Raw genomic sequence first — 13,486 nt, forward strand, 5'->3', positions numbered from 1 at the left:
CAGGGACTTTTCTGGTGGCCAAGACTCCACTTTCTTAATGCAGGAGAGCTGAGTGTGATCACTGGTCAGGCAACTAGATACCAACCACATGCTGCAACTGAGAGTTCACGTGCCACAACTAAAGCTTCTACGTGCCACAGCTAAGACTTGATGCAGCCAAGTAAGTAAATACATAAAAATAAACCTTAAAAAAGACAAGAAAATCGATTTCATTTCTAGAAAGCATATGAGGAGGATAAGTAGAAAATAGCAGAATTCAGTTTTGTTCAATTTTTTTGAGAAATTATTGTGAATAGAGCACAATAATTAATTAAATTAAAACAATTAATCTGAAATTCTTGCTCTTATTCAAAATGTTATTGAATTAACAGATATGCAGATAAATCAAACTTCCCAGAATTCCTTCCAGAAGAATGAAATTATCCTAATAAACATCATATGAACTCTTTCTAATGAGAGTACCATCAATGAACAATGAACAAAGGCCTCAAACACGTGAAATTACTCATTCATTCATTCATCCACCCACCTATTTGTGTTTGTGCCAGGTGTTAGGACGCAGAAATAAAAATGCCATGGGTAGAATTCTTGACCTCATAAAGATACTGCCTCTGTAAATGCAGGAAGACAGAAATGCTGTTAGAACCAAATCATGAAGGATGGTGTAAGCCATGGGAAGGTATTTGCATTTTATATGAATTCTATGGGGAAGTGTTGAAGATGTTAAACAAGGAAGTAATGAGAATGATTGATGTTCTTGAAAGACCCTTCTGGGAGTTTTTGAGAATGAAGAGATGACCAAACAATTTTCAATATAGAAGGATTAGAAAGAGACCATCAGATATTTAAGATATTTTCTCCTAACAGAATTAAAAATAGGGATCTGGACCACCGGTTGGGAAGCTGAAAATATTTTTTGATGAATACTCAACCAGTTTAAAAGCTTTTTGGTCATGAATTAAAGCAATTATGGACTTCTTGGCTTTTGAAAATAATTTAAGTTTGAAAACAAAATTTTGGTTAGAGTTATATGAATTTTTATTAAACTAATGTGCAAAAAGAAGCTATATTTATCTGTTTATCTGATTTGTTGACTTAAACATGGAGCCTTTCAGAATAAATCAGCATTCAAAGGAAATTAAAAACATTTTGAAAGTGAAGTGAAAGTGTTAGTCATGTCTGACTCTGAGATGTCATTGAACTGTAGCTTGTTAGGTTCCTCTGTCCATGGAATTCTCCAGGCAGAAATATTGGAATTAGTAGCCATTCCCTTCCCCAGGGTATTTTCCCAATCCAGGGATCGGACCCCAGTCTCCCGCATTGCAGGTGGATTCTTTACCAACCACCACAGAAGCCTTTATGGTTTAATAAAACTTTTTTGTTTTTTCATATAAGTTCTTATTAAGAACAAGACACACTAAAATTTCACTTGTTTCCTTCACCTTTACTGTGTTCTCTGCCAAAAGTGGAAGTACTATTTTCATGTAGAAGAATGTATACAAAACAATTTATAAAATTCAATGAAAGCAATAAATTCTTGTCTAGACCTATAAAGGAAAGAACTTTACATAAACAAAATTTCTTTGGTTGACACACCAGAGAAATCACAGATCTTGCTTTGCACAGCTGTTACCTGGCCTATTGTAAATTTGGTTAAAATAAAATAATTCCTTAGTTCATATCTAATTCTTTCATCTCCTCTCACTCCTACCTTGGAACATAAAGGGCATTCCTAAGTGGAGCGTCTTGTGGGGTCCATAAAGATTGTGCTTGTGCACAAAGCTTGTCCTCTCCTGTCTTGATGGTAGATTTATAGCCCCAAGTATCAAAGCGTCAAAATTCCATTGCCTATTAGTCCTAATAAAGCAGGAGGAGTTTCCTGAAGGGAATGCTGACAAGCCTAATTGTTCATAACTGGAAGGTGAAGGGTTCATTCTATCAATGAGATTTTAACTTTCTCTTTACTCATTTCCTTCTTGACTTTACAGATAAGAGTTGGATTCGTAACAGAGGTATTCAGATTTTCAAGATAATGAAAGACTGTAGCAAGGCTGAGATATTTATTTGGATTTGGTGATACAGTGAAGGGTAATGTCAGAGGTCTGTGCAAGAGTGTCAGTGTCTGAGACAAGAGTCAGTGCTGAAGTGTGACTGTTTTGGAGGGTCAACCAAATGGGATAATGGATCAGCTACAGAAGAAAGGTCTCTTCCTGGTTTTCCTAAGAATTCTGAACAAAATATAAGAATGAAGAGACAGCTTATACATAAATGTCTTCAGAAAAAATATGTATCATGCAAGTAGAGGACTTTGAAGACCAAATTTCTTAGAAACACTAGAGAAGTCTTCACAAACTGCACTTGCTGTCATCCACAACTGCTTCTTGATATCTTTTGTGAGAGGATGCTGTGGTGGACACTGACAATGCACAGAAAGTCTTATGATAGAAATCGAGGGAGGCAGGCTGTGTTCATGTAAAGGTAGGAGACATATCAAGGTAGAGCCTATGACAAGTGCTACAAGTCTAGAGGAAAAAGGGGGACCCGTAGTAGGAAATCACAGAGAATGATATGCATAGTACAAGGAAGGTCAGGAAAACAAAGAATGGGAATTTCAGGATGGAGAAGGTGACCAGCACTATTGATTATTCCAGAAAGTTAATGAGACTGAAGACTAAAAATGAGTAAGAAAATTGTGACAGGAATATGTGGTTTTGGTTGAACAGGGATGATGAATGAGAAGAAGTAAACATGGTTTGACATGGGACAAATTTGAGATTATAGTCACCATGTGTAAAAAAGTATTAGCAAATTGAATTCAACCATACATATAAAGATAATACATCATCGTGATCTAATGGGATTTATCTCAACAAGACAAGATGGTGGTAAATACACATACCCATACACGGGGACACACATATGTGTAAATAATTGGTTTATCTATTAATGACTATATTAACGTAATAAGAAAAAAATTTAAAAGTACTCACATGATCATCTGAATAGATGTAGAAATACATTTGACAAAAATCTATTATATATCTATTCATGATTTAATGAAACAAGTCTCAGAAAATAAAATATCAAAGGGAACTTTTCTGATAAAATGCATCTATAAAAACTGTAAAACTAATATCTTAGTGGAAAGTCTGAACAAAATTGGGAAAAAGATAAGGCTGACTACTCTCATCTTTTGTACTCAGTGTTGTACTGGAGGTCCTAGCAAGTGTAAAACAACAAAGAAAAAATAAAATGCATACAAACTGGAAAAGAAGTAAAACTGGATTTACTCTCAGACAATGTGATCGTGAAATTAGACATTCTAAAGAAATCTATATATAAAAAAGCTGTTACAACTAATAAGTGAGTTTAAGAAGGTGACAGGATAGAAAATGAGTGAAATATTTCCATATACTAGCAATGAGCAGCTACAAAATGAAATTAAAATATCACTTACAGTAACCCCAAACATGACATACTTAGGGATAATTTTAATCAAAATATATGCCAAAGCTACACACTGAAATTTACAAAACATTGCTGAGAGAAATCAGTGAAGAAAAAAATAAATGTAGACATATACCGTGTTCATGATTCAAAGCATAAAATGTGGTTAAAATGTCAATTCACTTCAAATTGATATAAAGATTCAATGTCATTCTAATTAATCTCCCACCAGACTTGTTTGAGAAGGAAATGGCAACCCACTCCAGCGTTCTTGCCTGGAGAATCCCAGGGATGGGGGAGCCTGGTGGGCTGCCGTCTGTGGGTCGCACAGAGTCGGACACGACTGAAGCGACTTAGCAGCAGCAGCAGCAGCAGACTTGTTGATAAAAATTTTTTTTCAAATTTTACAATGCAAATTTTGGGAATTCAAAGGACTTCTAATGGTTAGAGCAATTTTAATGAGAAGAAAATGTTGGGGAATTTATATGTGATTTCAAAAATTACTGATTTGGTCTGTGACATATGGACCAACATAGCAGAGTAGAGACCTGAAGCAGACCCACACGTGATTTGTCAATTGCAATACCAAAGTGTATTACAGGGATAGGATTATTATGTCAGTACATAGTGCTAGGAAATGGATACCCTTATAGGGAGAAAACTTCAACCTGTTATTCCCTTATACCATGCCTGCATGTGTGTGAAGTCACTTCCATGGTGTATGACTCTTTGCGACCCTATGGACTGTAGCCTGCCAGTCTCCTCTGTCCAAGGGATTCTCCAGGCAAGAATACTGGGGTGGGTTGTCATGCCCTCTTCCAGAGAATCTTCCCAACCCAGGCATTCTTTACCTCTGAGCCACTGGGGAAGCCCTCCCTGACCTTGCATCATATTCAGAAATTAATTCTAAATGGATGATAGATATAAATGTAAAAGCAAAATCTATAAAACTTTTCGAAGAGACCAAAAATGGTGTTTTTGTGACATTGAAGTAGGCAAAGATTTCTTAGATAAGAGAGTTAAAGCCCTAAACATAAAAGAAAAAGAAGCTGATAAATTATCTTTCATTAAAGTGTAAAGCATTATAAAGAAAATCAAGATGAAAAGGCAAGCCTTAGACTGGAGAAAAATACCACAGAGTAGATATGTAGGACTTGTATTCAAAATAGATGAAGATTTGGTTCTTCTCCCTTTGTTTCTTGATAAGTCTGGCTAGTGGTTTGTCAATTTTATTTACCTTCTCAAAGAACCAGCTTTTGGCTTTGTTGATTTTTGCTATAGTCTCTTTTGTTTCTTTTGCATTTATCTCTGCCCTAATTTTTACAATTTCTTTCCTTCTACTGACCCTGGGGTTCTTCATTTCTTCCTTTTCTAGTTGCTTTAGATGTAGAGTTAGGTTATTTAGTTGACTTTTTTCTTGTTTCTTGAGGTGTGCCTGTATTGCTATGAACTTCCCCCTTAGCACTGCTTTTACAGTGTCCCAGAGGTTTTGGGTTGTTTTGTTTTCATTTTCATTCATTTCTATGCATATTTTGATTTCTCTTTTGATTTCTTCTATGATTTGTTCGTTGTTCAGCAGCGTGTTGTTCAGCCTCCATATGTTGGCATGTTTAATAGTTTTTCTCCCATAATTGAGATCTAATTTTACTGCATTGTGGTCAGAAAAGATGCATGGAATGATTTCAACTTTTTTGAATTTACCAAGGCTAGATTTATGGCCCAGGATGTGATCAATCCTGGAAAAGGTTCCATGTGCACTTGAGAAAAAGGTGAAATTCATTGTTTGAGGGTGAAATGTCCTATAGATATCAATTAGGTCTAACTGGTCTATTGTATCATTTAAAGATTGTGTTTCCTTGTTAATTTTCTGTTTAGTTGATCTATCCATAGATGTAAGTGGGGTATTAAAATCTCCCACTATTATTGCATTATTGTTAATTTCCCCTTTCATACTTGTTAGTAATTGTCTTACATATTGCGGTGCTCCTATGTTGGGTGCATAAATATTTATAATTGTTATATCTTCATCTTGGATTGATCCTTTGATCATTATGTAGTTTCCTTCTTTGTCTCTTTTCGCAGCCTTTGTTTTAAAGTCTATTTTATCTGATATGAGTATTGCTACTCCTGCTTTCTTTTGGTCTCTATTTGCATGGAATATCTTTTTCCAGCCCTTCACTTTCAGTCTGTATGTGTCCCTCGTTTTGAGGAGTATTATTCAGCCATTAAAAAGAATACATTTGAATCAGTTCTAATGAGGTGGATGAAACTGGAGCCTATTATACAGAGTGAAGTAAGCCAGAAAGAAAAACACCAATACAGTATACTAACACATATATATGGAATTTAGAAAGATGCAAATGATAACTCTGTATACGAGATAGCAAAAGAGACACAGATGTATAGAACAGTCTTTGGGACTCTATGGGAGAGGGTGAGGGTGGGATGATTTGGGAGAATGGCATTGAAACACGTATGTTGTCATATGTGAAACGAATCACTAGTTCAGGGTCAATGCATGTTATAGGATGCTTGGGGCTGGCATGCAGGGATGACCCAGAGGGAGGATAAAGGGAGGAGGGAGGTGGGAGGGGGGTTCAGGAGGGGAACTTATGTAAACCCGGGGCAAATTCATATCAATGTATGGCAAAACCAACCAATATAATATTGTAAAATAATTTGCCTCCAATAAAAAATAAATTAATTACCTAAAAAAAAAAAATAGATGAAGACAGTTTACAACATGATAGTAGGAAGCCATACAACCAACTTGAAAAAATGGGCATAAGATTTGAACAGCCATTTCAGAAAACCAGATTTAAAAATGACCAATAAACACATAAATGATGTTTGACATCATGATTCATCAAGAAAATACAAATTAAAACACAAGAGCATGATTTGCCTGCTAGAATGGTCAAAATTAAAGACTCATAATATTAAGTGTGAGGAGGTGAGGCAACTGGACTTCTCAGACATTCTTCAGTTCAGTTCAGTTCAGTCGCTCAGTCGTGTCCGACTCTCCGCGACCCCATGAATCACAGCACGCCAGGCCTCCCTGTCCATCACCAACTCCCGGAGTACACTCAAACTCATGTCCACAGAGTCGGTGATGCCATCCAGCCATCTCATTCTCCGTCGTCCCCTTCTCCTCCCGCCCCCAACCTTTCCCAGCATCAGAGTCTTTTCCAGTGAGTCAACTCGTCTCAGTAAAGTGTAAACTAGTACAAGTATTTAAAAAATAGTTGGTAGTTTTTAATGAAGTTAAATATACACTTAGTATAAGACATGTCCACAAAAAGACACGTAAATGAGTATTTATGAAAGGTTTATTCATAATATCCAAAATGGAGACAATCCAAAATATCCATCAACAAGTGAATTTATGAACGAATTGTGGTATATCCATGCAATAGAATGCTACTTAGCAATAAAAATCTATGAAATGCTGATACATACATTGATATGAATTCATCCTCAAAATATAATGCTGAGTGAAAGAAACAAGACCGAAAATGTTGTTTCCATAATGCTGTCCCTCATGCAGGGGAAGATGGGAATGAATTCAAAGGGACACTTCTACAGGAGATGGAAAAGTATATATCTGACCAAAAGTATCTAAATGTATGCATATAACTTGCACATTTTATTTCATGTAAATTATACCCAATAAAGTTGATTCATAGGTAAAAACTTGGTATACACAAATGGTGTGGCTTGATTTTTATCTTTTAAAATAGGATTAATATTATAGGTACCAAGCATAGCAAGATGTGATGTAATTAAAACTAATGGTAGAATCCTTTTGTTGTTCCATTGTTCACTAGCTAAGTCGTGTCCGACTCTTTGTGACCCCTTGAACTGCAGCACACCAGGCTTCCCTGAATTCTTTCAGTCCATGATGTATATTATATTTGAGTTCAGTTCTTAAAATATGAACCTCCACTGTAAATAACTAAGTAGCTTTTTGGTTCACTAAGTGAACTCTTAAAACCATTACATAATAATTCATTCCAAATAGTCTTATAAGTTATGAAACTCTTGTTTCTTCCATTTCTTCTTGTTATTTTTTTAAGATTAAAATGTAAAGTATGTTATATTGGCTGAGTTCAGTATGCTGAATTTGTCTGATAGCAATAAAGTATGGATGAATATTGGACTTCCCTGGTGGTTCAGGTGGTAAAGCGTCTGCCTACAATGTGAGAGACCCAGGTTCGATCCTTGGGTTGGGAGGATCCCCTGGAGAAGGAAATGACAACCCACTCCAGTATTCTTGCCTAGAAAATCCCATGGACAGAGGTGCCTGGTCAGCTATAGCTCCGGGGGTCACAAAGAGTTGGACACGACTGAGCAACTTCACTTTCACGTTCATGGATGAGAAAATTCTAGTTCTCCTATTTGCAGAATGAATGAGCTGAAACCAGTTAGTATTTTCTTTTCACCAGAGAAACACTTGCTTTCAATACATTTTTTATAGACAGTGGGTGAATTGCAGATCCAAAAGACATGTTCAAGGAAAAATGAAGGAAGTGCTGTTGGTTTTTTATTTGCACTTTTGGTTAGTCTTTATTGCTTGTGTTGTACCTGCTTATTGGAGGATGGCAATTTAGTTTCACTAGTAACCTTTTAAAAGCTAAAACTTTATGGCAGAAATTTTTCAGAGGAAATTTGATTTGGCCATGGGCTCAGGTTTAGGCCAAAAAATGTATCTTTTTAAATATAACTATTTTAGATATGATCATGATGTTGTTAAGATTTTTGAAAGACAAGATATAAATGAAAATTTTCTTTCATAAATTCAGATGAATGAATTAAATGCTTACTGTGTAAAGCCCTGGGTTGGAATGGAAACACTGATAAGACACTCATTGCTCCTACATAGCTAGAAAAATTAAATGATCTTCTTTATTTGGACATTAATTTTCACATGGTTTGGTGATTGAAAATATAGCAACAGTGTGATAGCATATCAGTGAGAAAATGAAATTGGCTGTAAACAAAGCCTGCAGTGCAGGAGACATGGGTTTGATCCCTGGGTCAGGAGGGTCTCCTGGAAGAGGAAATGGCAACCCACTCCATTCTTGACTGGAGATTCCCATGGACAGAGGAGCCTCATGGGCAACAGTCCATGGGGTCTCAAAGAGTCGGACACAACTTAACAGACTCAACACACACACACACAAACAAGTCTCTGTGACGTCGTTAGTAATATGAAGCTGTCTAGTCCCTAAGTGTTAAACAATAGTGAGGCCAGGACACCCATATATGCTTTAGAATGAAGTGTGGGCACAGAACCCACGATTGCTGGGTGGAGGACACCTTTTGTACATTTAGTATATGGGCTTCCCTTCTCCGGGATAGATGAAGTTTCTGCCTCATTTGTCCCCTCAGCAAGGCTCCCTCTCACAACTGCACTGTGATGGTCTGACCTCAATATAAATGCTGAATGAACAAGGAGAATGTTGAAAGTCAAATAAAGTTTTATCTTTGGAACAAAAGTGTGTTTCATTGTGCTTTTCCTTCCAGTCAAGAGGAAATTAATAGACTTTCTGAGAGCTTAGAATGAGAGGAAGCAGTAGAGATCACTGTGGAAACAGGCCCAGAAAGCCCAGGAACTTACCCAGATTCACAGAGCACTGAAACTAAAAAGTTTGCAAAAAAAGAGTCCTGATTAAAGTATTTTAAGAATCAGAACACGACCATCATTAGGAAGCCCAGTCAGAGAGTAGGTTGGACCAGTATGAAGTTACTATTTCAGGGCTAGAAAGAGACAGATAACTGCTATGGATAAAGGCTTAGGCTCCTGGGGTCAACTGGGCCAGAGTGACATTTCAGGTCTTCTGTTCAATGGCTGTGTGACTTTGGGCTGTGTGACCATCTGTTTTCCAGCAGAGGATGGGATAATAGCTCCTGCCTGCTTAGAGGGAAGATCGTTTGGGGCCATCACTAATCACTACTGTTATTTGCAGTCTGACTCATACAGGAAACCAGAGACTATGTCTGAATTAAAAACTCAAAAAACTACTTTTAATAAAGACACAAAGGTTTGGGGGATAAATTTGGTTTTTGTTTTATTTTTATCTGTGTTTGTATTTTAGCGTGTGTCCTTTGAATTTGTGCTCATGTAATGGCTATTCATTGCCACACCCAGACAGCCTGGAGGACCAGGGTGAGGGGTGGGCTCCGCAAACAGGATTCTTCATTCTCAGGACACAGCACAGTATGGACCACTACAGCTGGACAAACTGCGGTATTTTCTACTGATTCCTGATTTTCGCATTGGAAATATACTTTGGTTGATTTGATCAGAAATGTGAAAAGCAAATATGCAAACATACTGCATAATAAAATAGACCAGAATTTCTAGATTTTAGCAGCTTTCCATTGTAGATATCTTTTCCACCAAATATAGACTTATGGGTCTATGGAGGAATTAGGTTTCAAAAACTGCATAACCTAAAGAAATGCATGGTTTACATGTATATAAGCCATGATTAAGCTGTATACCTTATTTCTGCAATACTGATAGACATGGTAGCCAAAGTTTTATATCCTGACATGAATAATGTTTGTATGTATGTCTTGAATACTCAGTGCTGGGCTCAATGTGGTTCTTGTTTCTACTTCAAAATGTTATTTATGGCATTTTTCTAAGGAGCTAGCTTTCCATGTGAGTGAAAATTCAAAATAAAAGAGAAAATCAAGTTGAATATACATTAGGAAGTGAAGCCTTACAAAAAAGTTCTACAGGCTGTTTTTAACACGACCCAGGTCTTTGTCCTCAAGGTAAAAATAATCTGAGGTTCAGGTGAAGAACTACAGAGCACTTTGTCCCCATGTGCCTTCTGATCTCTGGCCACTGTCAACTGCTGGGATGCCCAGTTCAAGTCCATCTCAGGAGACCTTTCTCACTCTCCACTGTGGTCTGGACTCAATCTCCAGGCCAGTAAGTTGGGATGATTCCTTCCACCTCTCAGGAGTCACTGGATTTCATTGCCTAATGTTTTAGGTGGGTTTTTTTTTTTTGGAGAAAAAATTAACTTTAAAGGTGCTGGCAAGATTGTGTAGAGAATGACTTATTCCTGACTTTCTACCCCTATCTGCAACAATGATCAAATCATCATGTCTTAAATATAAACCTTAAATGTAAAGCTACATTGAGAGCAAGATGGGGAATGTGACCTGTTCTTCAGATGAGTTTTGTTTGGGCTAAAAAAAGATTTATTTCTTCTTGTATCAGCATTATTTATACCCTTTAAATTGCACTGTGTTTTATAGGGGCTGCCTTTGCTGAAGGACTTTGACCCCAGCTATGAAGTGATCTATTTGAGAACAAGCTGTGGTCAGTGGGAAGCTGAGGCTGCAAAACGTCTTCCATGGCCCCTGTGTGAACTCAGCTCAAGAAACAGATGGGTTTTAATTTTTTTTAACTCTTCAGTTTGAAATTATTTTAGCCAGAAAAAAGTTGGGAAAAAAAATCATACCAACTAAGAAACTAGCACTGATACAATCTACAGGTAAAATAAAGGTAGTGATACTGTCCATGTCATTGATTTATACTGAGGATTGACATATGAATTCAAGCAAAGTACTTGGAAAAGTCCCTTGCATAATGTAATCATTTGATAAATGTTATTATAACATTTGATAAATATTATTATAATAATTATTTTTATAAGGTGGTATATACCCAGATTTACAACAGATCCCAATGTCAAATAATCTGTTTCATTAGCTTAATTGCACTGTATCCTAACTAAGGATTCAGAAACTATCATTACAACGGTTTTGGCTGTTTTTAATCTTCTCAGCACTGTTTCCTTACACACCTGCATGAGAGTGTGCTGCAAGTAGCAGTGATTTTATTTGCATGGATTCCTTGAGTCCATGCTGTGCAACAAGTTTAGACAGACGGAGATCAGCGATAAGACATGCTCTATTCCATATCTTTATGGTCATATAGCTAAGAGAAATATGAATAGAAAACTCAAATTCTTATTCACTGTTCACTGCCTCTGGCCGTTTTAGCTCTGTGAGCCTCACCTGTGATATGGGAACAATGCTTGCTGTCCTGCCAGCATCACAAAGATCATTCAAGGATAAAATAAGATGGATAGAAAAGCCCTACATAAGCTATGAAATGATATACAAATACAAAATGGGTCTATTTATGTATGTTTAAATATTCTAGCAAATTAAATGTTACAATAATAGAGAATTTTTCATACATAACAGGTTACTAACCAATTAGCAGAACATTATTTTGAGAAAATACTTAGCACCTAAATCATATTGATATATACATATTATATACTTTTCTCATTTCATTCTTTTCCACAATTAAGGAAGAATTGTGCATGCTCAGTCACTTCAGAGGTGCCCGACTCTTTGTAACCCCATGGTCTGTAGCCTGCCAGGCTCCTCTGTCTGTAATTCTCCAGGCAAGAATACTGGAATGGGTTGCCATTTCCTATTCCAGGATCTCCCCAATCCAGGGATCAAAACTACGTTTCCTACATTTGTAGTAGATTCTTTACCAGTGAGCCACATGGGAAGCCCAAGGGAGTCTTTCTTCCTACCGTTACAGCATTCTCAATATTTCTAAAAGTGCCCTTGATGTTCCCCCAAAGCGCTGCTGTCTACTTTGTGTCTGGCTCTCATCACTGATGTCTCTGGTCCTTGGGCCTTGTTTTGCCATACCTTGTCCTATACCATGGTGATTCTTTCTGCCATGGACCCAGAGTGGCAGTGCACCAATGTTGTACGCTGCAGATGCTATACTGCTTGAAATCTGACTGTGTCATGTATGTGCTTAAAGCCCTTTCCAGGCTCCTACCTGCCTTCAGAATAAAGGGCAGACTCTTCAATAGGCCTCAAAGGTCCAGTTTCTTTTAACCTTTCTCTTTTTCTTTCCCTGGCCTCACTTCTTACATTTAGCCAGTGGTTGATACTCCCACTATATTTGATCTCCTTGAGTTATTCCCTTGTTCCCTGCTTTCTCACCTGCAGTCATCTCATGAATTCTTCATCAACCTTCTTGTGCTAGCTACAGCCTGGGTTGCAGATTTGAGTCTTTGGGGCTGGTTGGCTGATTCATCACAGAAATTATAATGCAGCCAACTGGCCTAGGGTTTGTCTTCTCCTCTGTGTATACTCTGTGTTCAGCTGTTTTCACTTAGGGGTTCTGAGTCAGCCTCTTCTTTGGATTCTGTTTTACCTTTCAGTATCCAATATGAACGGCAATGCCAAAGAATGCTCAAACTACTGCACAATTGGCACAACTGCACTCATTTCACACACTAGTAAAGTCATGCTCAAAATTCTCCAAGCCAGGCTTCAGCAATATGTGAACCGTGAACTCCCAGATGTTCAAGCAGGTTTTAGAAAAGGCAGAGGCACCAGAGATCAAATTGCCAACATCTGCTGGATCATGGAGAAAACAAGAGAATTCCAGAAAAACATCTATTTCTGCTTCATTGACTATGCCAAAGCCTTTGACTGTGTGGATCACAATAAACTGTGGAAAATTCTTCAAGAGATGGGAATACCAGATCACCTGACCTGCCTCTTGAGAAACCTGTATGCAGGTCAGGAAGGAAGAGTCAGAGCTGTACATGGAACAGCAGACTGGTTCCAAATAGGAAAAGGAGTACGTCAAGGTTGTATATTGTCACCTTGCTTATTTAACTTATATGCAGAGTGCATCATGAGGAACTCTGGGCTGGAAGAAGCACAAACTGGAATCAAGATTGCTGAGAGAATTATCAATAACCTCAGATATGCAGATGACACCACCTTTATGGCAAAAATTGAAGAGGAACTCAAAAGCCTCTTGATGAAAGTGAAAGAGGAGAGTGAAAAGATTGGCTGGAAACTCAATATTCAGAAAACTAAGATCATGGCATCTGCTCCCATCACTTCATGGGAAATAGATGGAAAAACAGTGGAAACAGTGTCAGACTTTATTTTTTTGGGCTCCAAAATCACTGCGGATGCTGATTGCAGCCATGAAATTAAAAGATGCTTACTCCTTGGAAGG

The 13,486-nt window shown here is 37.5% G+C and overlaps 1 long non-coding RNA gene across 2 annotated transcripts in view; it reads left to right on the forward strand.

Annotated features, from left to right (window-relative positions):
- LOC148777674 (uncharacterized) overlaps positions 1 to 13,486 on the forward strand; it is a 116,303-nt gene that overhangs the window by 93,705 nt on the left and 9,112 nt on the right. Inside the window, exon 4 of one of the 2 annotated variants that reach the window (XR_016037522.1) lies at positions 10,726 to 10,956. The exons of the other annotated variant lie outside the window; for it this stretch is intronic. This is a non-coding gene — a long non-coding RNA (uncharacterized LOC148777674). Of the gene's footprint in view, positions 1 to 10,725; positions 10,957 to 13,486 lie in introns of those variants that run through there. 2 annotated transcript variants of the gene reach the window in all.

This window comes from Moschus berezovskii, chromosome 6, assembly GCF_049115385.1.
Source record: "Moschus berezovskii isolate FMDL1 chromosome 6, NW_MosBer_1.0, whole genome shotgun sequence".
Classification (NCBI taxonomy): Eukaryota; Metazoa; Chordata; class Mammalia; order Artiodactyla; family Moschidae; genus Moschus; species Moschus berezovskii.